Below are 8,262 nucleotides of genomic sequence, written 5' to 3'. Positions count from 1 at the left end.
CTCTTGGTATTCAGGTAGATTTATAAGTAAATATAGATACAATAAAACTTGGTTAGTTATGTTTTTTGTATATTTCATATGGTATGGAGCCCAGCAGATTGTTAGGGCGCTCAACTTGCAGTCTAAAGGTTCGAATTCCTGTCAAATCAAACATGCTCATCCTTTCAGCCGTGGGAGCGTTATAATATGATGGTCAGGCCCATTATTTGTTGGTAAAAGAGTAGTCTAAGAGTTGGTGGTGGATTGTGATGAATGGCTGCCTTACGCTGCTATATTAGGAATGGTTAGCGCATATAGCCCTAGTGTAGCTTTGCGCGAAATTCAAACCAAACCAAACCATATAGTATGTGAATAAGATAAAAACATTATATCGTTATAACAATGTCAGTCTCTGCATCGAAAGTACATTAATACCGAAATGAAAAAGTTATTAACGTAAAAATCATACTTTATAAAAGGCTCCCAGTGGCATGCCTACTGACTCTTAGTTCTAGAAGTCGAGTTTCGATACGGGCAGACGGCAGATAGCCCTTTGTGTAGCTTTGAGCTCAATACCAAAACACACTTTGTTAACGGTTCAGCCTATTGCTTCACGCCACTTCACACATAATAGAAGTAATAATGTATACCTAATTGGTATGCTGAATAATCTAATTAAATAAGTGTTTTATAACCTGTTGTTTCTATTGTTTTAATCACTATAATCGTAAAAACTTTACTGTTATGTCGATATTTATAAATTACAAGTAGTCAAGTTGATTTCTTATAAAACCTGTGTATATTTTTGTAAATAATTTATAATTTAAACAAGTCAAAATTAACAGTTGGTGTCCTTTTCACTATTCGATTCGACTGTGAAGTAATACTTAATTAGCGGAAAGGCTAAGAACGCAGAACAGTTGAGATAGAATAGACTGCTTTACTCTTTGATTGTGTCTATTTGCCTATGGAAACAAGTGTTGTTCTTGTAGTTACGTTTGTTAAACTGATCAAGAGTGGGCCACATTTCACTGGTCTAATAATAACTATAAAGTGCCTTGGACAGTTACAGTTATGAAGTGTTCTGGATAGCAACAACTATGAAGTATTCTGGACAATAACAGCTATGAAGTTTTCTGGATAATGGCACAACTGTGAGAGCTCCCTACAAAGAAGAAAAACAAAGCAAAAGAATGATTTTGAAGTCGTAATGGGCAGTGGCATCAGATAAGTCGAAAAATTAATGGTATATTAATACGTCTTATATCAGTTTATATATATAATTTATTCTATATAAAAATATTATCTTGATAAGGTAAAAAGTTGAAAATACCAAACTTTTACTTAACATGAGCGTAACGTGTAAACTACTGTATTAAGCCAGCTTTAAATCTGCTTGTGTTAATTATTGCATGAATCTATAAGTAAAAAGATGAACTAACTAAATAAAATGCTTTATTTATTTTGCATTTGGAGTTTAAATCGATGAATAGATTTACATAACTTTTTGTGATTTTCAAGGTTTTTCTGTGTATAATATTTACAGTTTGTTATACTTTAAGAAAATTAATTTGGAACAGAAAAATATCTATTGTATACCATATGTTATATTTTCCCTTAGAAAACATGGTCATAAGAATAACTTATTTATAAATGGATAACTATGAATTTTCTCTCTGCTTTGTTTTAAATAAATCAATGTTGAACGTTAACGTTTTGATTCTAGTCGTTATGATAAATAAGTATAACATATGGTCTCAGAAAAGTGACTACTATCGCTGCTTATTGCTACTATTATAGTCTCTAATGGATGTGACTTACAGATTATTTCCTTTGGTCCACGTCTACTTCAGTAAGTTCCAAAGATTGAGTTTGTGGAAAAGCAATTACAGATGAAACTCCTACCCATGAAGATGTCGCACACGCATGGACAAAGACAATACATGCAGAGAGTTATCTGTAAGTACAGTATCAAGATATGTGCTTTTGCATAACTGGATAGAAGTAAATGCTGTATCTATATGTATAAGGTTTTATTTAAACTTATGATGTACGAACATTGCATCTATAAACAAACAAACTAATTGTATACAGCGATAACCACATGTATATAAGATAATTAGAAAAAAGTACTTACTTTACCGGTTGCGCCGCGTCATGTCCGTCATTTCTTGTCTCCTTCGTTGTTGTTTTATTTTTGTTTTTGAGTTCTTAAATGAAACAAGTGCCAAAAAGAAAAGACAAAATTTCAATTTCACTTTAAAGTACGTAGTTCTTGTTTACAGATTTGGGGTGTTTGTTGAATGTTTCTGTAGGTGTGTTTGTGTATTTATGATTGTTTAAACTGTAAGATACAGTAACACGGACGATGCCTTTACAGTATGTATAAGCGGCATTTTTTTCCTCAGTTGATGTATGGTAAAACAGTTATGTATTAAACGTTAATAAAAATTAGACTAGTATTAATTTACAGCTAATTATGCCAATTATTTTGTGATAATTAGTACTAAGCTTTGTTTGCATTGTTCAGTCATTAATACTTTTCAACGTGCTTATAGCAATGATGAACTGGTTGTATCTAAAACTGATGTAAATTATTTTTTACAGAAGCGTAGCTGATTTCTTCTCATTTTGAGCATAAGAACATATTTAAAGATGATGTACTTACTTTACAGTTATTGTAAGTGATATTTTTATATCCGCACATTATTATTGTCTTGTTTAAATTGGGAACACAAGTCAAACAGTTTATTGATATATCTTTGTTTACACTGTTAGCAAAGTACTATACAAATATATTTTTTGAAAAGAGTCTTTATAGTGTATTATTTGTTGTCAATAGTGTGTTCTGTACAGTTAGGACTAGGTAGGGAGGGCTCAGTGACTAGCGTGTCGGGCTGCGGATAGGAAGTCTAAGAGTCCAGTTGCGATATGCTGTTAATGCTCCACATTTTCAGTTGAGGATGAAAGCTATAAGTGTGACAGTTAATCCCAATAATCGGATTACAGTATTTGCATATGCAGTGTATGATGGTGACTAGTTTTCTTTCTATGTCTAAACCTTCGTGTCTCTTTACAATCGTTAACTGGTTTTAGAAATGGACCCACAAATAATCAGTAGTTGGTATTTATGCTCATTTCATTATGAATATATTATATATTAAATGCATTTAACATTGATATAGATTTTGTGTTTTTATTTACCTTACTAAATCCTACTAATCAGCTAGGACTCATTTCCTGAAATATCTTTGGAAGAGGATTAAACGAATTGCTCTAAATGCCTTTAACAGTAATCCGAAGACGGAATGAGTGCCAAAACATCCCAACCTTTTTACTTTCACACTTCCGAAATTAATCATTTCAAATTGTGTTCTCCAGCCGTGAGATTACGCGTTTTCTGAACTCCTAGCGAGGAACGTCTGGAATGCACACTGAGCACGCTAGTTTTCTGTATATAATTTAAGCGACGTTTTTGAAGGTTAGCTAGCTTGAAAGATTGAGATTTTTTTTTGAATGTCGACATAAATTGATACTAACCTGACTAGGTAAGTTATATGGAACGCAAATTCCTTCATACAAGTGGTGCACTCGTATATATTGTAGGGTAAACCTCAGTCATTTCAGCGGTGATGTTCTGTGGACCACAGGCTATTTATTGGTGTTTTGGAGAGCAAGACGTTAGTTGAAGCTGTATATTGATACCACTTCAACTCATGCAGAGAGAAAGAATGTTCCCATTATAGCGTTAGATATAATACAACCTAGCGGTTTAGAACAAATATTGACTGCAGATATAATAGGTCATGTATATTTAGTGTAAATCTCAGAAGTCTTAACTTTTAGATTTCAGGAGGAATTACATAACATACTAAAAGTGTAAAATACAATAATAGAACACCCAAAACAGAAAACAGATATTACCAAACACATCTAAAGTATAGAAAACAGAGCTTGTACAACACCCTAAGAATGTAGAAACCAGAGATTATAGAACACGATGAAGATGTAAAAAGAACAGATGTTACAGAATACACTTTAAGTACAGAAAACACAGGCTATAGAACATACCCAAAGGAGAGCACACACAGGTTATAGACCACACTTCACGTACAGAAAACAGATTTTATAGATCATAACTAAAGCATAACAAACACCCAAGGTATAGGACACCAAAGGCTTTATAACACACCTGAAGTATTGAAAACAAAAACGGTACAACATACTCAAAGTACAGGAAACAACGGATAGAGCAAACCAAAAGTATACAAAACAGAAATCGTATAACACAGACAAAGGAAAGTGCAGATTATGTAAACTGTATCTAAAACATAAAATAGAGACTCATGTACATACTGAAAGCATAGATGACAGATATAGTGTATATAGAAAGTAGAATAATATAGACACGTAAAAGTACCAAGATAAGGAATAGCACACACCAAGGTAAAAAGAAATAAAGTCTTATAGCATAGTAAGTTATATAAAATGTAATACTTACTACACATGCAGAGGAAAAAAAAGTTACCCATGGAAGTGGGTGGGGTGAGAAGAGATTAAAGTGTATGCCATAACTAAACATGATAATTCATAGCGTATGATAAGTAGGAAATGTAACATTTATAGACTTAAAATGAGGCATTTTCTAAACAATACGTGACAAAACGCAGAAATGTTATGTATGGTAGTTTAAAAGTTAGTAACTGTTGTTAACCTGTCTCCATAAAGCGTTGCAACTCCTTAGTTCCTCCGCCTATGGTGTTACGGGCACTTTAAAAAACAAACATCGAACACATAGATCTTTTGTACAACACTATTTAGAAACTTTCAGTAACACAACGCTTAAGCTAAGACGAACATGACAGGTAATCCAACACAACTAGAGTCTCGGAAAACTTTATGTTCTAAGATACAAGCAACATGTTAGTTGTGATAATATATCAAAGTAGATACGAGATATAAAGAAAGCGGGTTAACATCCTGAAATTTTAGTGTTTAAAAATACGTTTGAACGTGTTTTTGCTTAGAGTATTTCCCAGGTCACAACCTAACCGTATATTAACTCAATGTTTATTGTGAATAGATAATGTACAGATATTTTTTTTGTATAAAGACTAGCAAATTAGTATTTAGGGTAAAAATATTACAACCATGGAAATGTTATTGTAGCATAATTCACGTATTTCAACAACAACAAAAAATCAAATTTTATACAGACAGAGTTTGCACTCGGTACATTGAATTTTTTTCTTCCTTCACGCAAAGTTAGAATAGCCTGAAAATAAATACCTCCCCCTCATGTATATTTAAACAGTACACTTTAAATCAGGATCTCCCTAACTTTATCAGTAATATGTTTACCAGAGCATTCCACAACATGGCTAATAAAGCTTCCTCACCTGATGAACCTATAAATACTGAGTACATCAACAGTATTCAGTAGCACGTGTAGTGGGTACAGCCCATTTGACACTTCTCTTCGGCTCCAAGTACAGGAAAGGTAGTTCACGTAGGAAAGGTTTGTTTGTTTTGAGTATCGCAAAGTTACTCGAGGGCTATCTGCGCTAGCCGTCCCTAATTTAGCAGTGTAAGACTAGAGGGAAGGCAGCTAGTCATCACCACTCACCGCCAACTCTTGGGCTACTATTTTACCAACGAATAGTGGGATTGACCGTCACATTATAACGCCCCCACGGCTGAAATGGCGAGCATGTTTGGTGCGACCAGGATTCGAACCCGCGACCCTCGGATTGCAAGTCGAACGCCTTGACACGCTTGGCCATGCCGGGCCCACGTAGAAAAGGTCTTTCTTGTTGTAACAACCATTAATAGGGTTTCTAAGAACTTCCGTATTTCCGACTTTTAATATGCTCCACATTATTTATTTTGTGCATTTGGTGCAACGACTAGCACTGGTTTAACACAAGGTCTTCATGTATACTCACAGTATTTATTTGCACTTCCTCACTTGAAAGATCACAGACTTTAAACAAATTGTAGAAAATAAATTAATCGAAAAAGATATAAGATAATGAACTTGTAGAAGAACAATCAATACATGAAGAAGAAAGTAAAGAAAATAAAGAACAATTGTTAATAATAAAATAGATCAGCCAGCAGGTAATATTAGCATTTAATACTACTAGTGCATTTACATTACTTCTGTGCTGCCATCTATCGTTCTTCGACAAGAAGCTGATGTTATTTTATACGCATTGTGACTGCTCTGCTACATTCAGTCTTAACAGTAAAATAAATTTGACAGAAATATTACAACTGTGAAAGCGTGGAGAGAGTAATGTAGCAGAGGTCTTTTCTTGAGTACTCGTGGCTGAGCAGAGTGAAAGGTCTAGGTCTTTATAGCTTATTAAAGATCTACAAGGTACACTTTCTCGCCCTTGAGACACTTAGTGAAAGCAGGAGCCATCATTAAGTCATGGTTCTGAGCATAGAAAAAACACCAAACTGTGCTATTAACACTCGAACGGTTCGTTACCGCTTGCTAGGGGTTGAATAAAAAGCAAAGAAAAAACCAAAAGGAAAGGAATTTTTCAAGCCTTGTCTCTGTCACTAAAAGCATTCATTGTTCTTCATGATTTATTAGCAAGTGCCAGTCAAACTTTAGCTTGAAGACACCTCAAACAACAGCAGCAATTTCGGTGGCACTTTAATGATCGTTTTGTAATGAAGAGCGTTGTTAAATATCTAGCTGGCGGAAACTGTACATTCATAATTACTCGACAGGGGGCTTTATTTAATAAAGGCAGTAACTTCAATATTCTAGCTCAAATCGTGACACATTTTCCTCTTAGTTCAATCTCACAGCTAGTTAGTTAACTACTTTCACGAAGTTCTTAGCTTATCAGAATTTGCAACGCTGCCATTTTGATTCGCTAAGATTATCATAGCAACGAATTGTTTATTGTAGTTAACGCTCAAACGAATTCAATAAAATCATATATGAAACAATACTTAAGTATATTTCGATCTTGTTCATTTTTATTTATATTAAATGAAAATAAATGATTGTAATTTTTTATTTTTGTCTTTTTTTTACATATGCGTATTAATTTTAACAAAGCTTGGAAATCAGATTTCAAACATTGACCTTATTTCTGAAATAATCGCTGAATTATTAAATAAATGTCTAATAAAATTTAGATTTGACTATTACAAGAGAAAAAAGAAGGTACAACAGTACCTTATTAGTCTCTATTGGACTATGCACTTTTGAAAGAAAAAATAGAACACTTTGTTACAGTTTTGCAACACCTCAAATAACATAATCTGTGGGTAACACCTATTATACTTGGTCGATTAATGTCTGATGTTGAGGTACAGTAACATAGGAAAACGTGTTTAATTTTGATGCCATTAGTGCTATGTTTTAACTTTTGTTTGTTATTGAGCGCAAAGCGGCACAATGAGCTATATGAGTTCTAACCACCGCGGGTATTGAAGCCAGATTTGTTGTGTTATAAACCATCGAACTTGTCGCTGAGGTACCGAGGGGACCATGCTCTAACTGTGCCAAATATGTAGAAATTCAGGTGAGAAATTTAACTTTATAATAAAGATTTATTTATTGCACTATGGTTTGTGCTTACACAAATATACACAGTTTAAGCCCTAAATGCATGTTGAACGGTACTTCTATATAATTTATGTGTAAAATAGTGTATAATAGTTACAAACACATACATGGATGAATGCGAACCCTGAACCAAACAAGAATGTATAGTGTTATGATAAAAACTATCAATAATATTGTTATGTAACTGTACCATAAACAATATGAAATAATTCTGTGTGGGTCTTTTTATTGCATACACATACGCGTGCACACGCGCATATTTTAGAACTATATGTCCTAGCTGGACTGTACTGAGGTCATATTAAAACAATATATGATCTACTTGAAACGTTCTAAGTTGTACACGTATAGATAAATACGTTCTAGGTGTATCGATCTAAAGTATATATATATATATATATACGGTAAAATTTAAATATTATTTCTACTTTAATACTCTATTACTTCTCTAGATGAGAAAATCGAACAAACACATTCGTGCAATGGTTTGTTTGTTTGTTTTTTGAATTTCCTGCAAAGCTGCACGAGGGCTATCTGCGTTAGCCGTCTTTTATTTAGCAGCGAAAGATTAGAGGGAAGGAACTTGTCATCATCACCCACCGCATCATCTAAAGTTGGGAAAAAATGCAAACATATCGAAAGTACAAAGATATAACGAAAATTTTCTATAAAAGATGAATAATTATGTT

The 8,262-nt window shown here is 33.6% G+C and overlaps 1 long non-coding RNA gene across 2 annotated transcripts in view; it reads right to left on the bottom strand.

The window, feature by feature from the left end:
- Positions 1–243: 243 nt before the first annotated feature.
- The window catches only part of LOC143249808 (uncharacterized), a 52,582-nt gene continuing 44,563 nt past the window's right edge, over positions 244–8,262 (bottom strand). For both annotated transcript variants that reach the window (XR_013027971.1, XR_013027960.1), the window contains exons 2-3: positions 1,801–1,936; positions 244–1,144 (exon numbers count right to left, since the gene is read on the bottom strand). This is a non-coding gene — a long non-coding RNA (uncharacterized LOC143249808). The remainder of the gene's footprint in view (positions 1,145–1,800; positions 1,937–8,262) is intronic.

The sequence above is a fragment of the Tachypleus tridentatus genome, chromosome 1 (genome assembly GCF_004210375.1).
Source record: "Tachypleus tridentatus isolate NWPU-2018 chromosome 1, ASM421037v1, whole genome shotgun sequence".
Classification (NCBI taxonomy): Eukaryota; Metazoa; Arthropoda; class Merostomata; order Xiphosura; family Limulidae; genus Tachypleus; species Tachypleus tridentatus.
The sequence above is the reverse complement of the archived record's forward strand: the minus strand, read 5'-3'. Positions and strand labels throughout refer to the sequence as shown.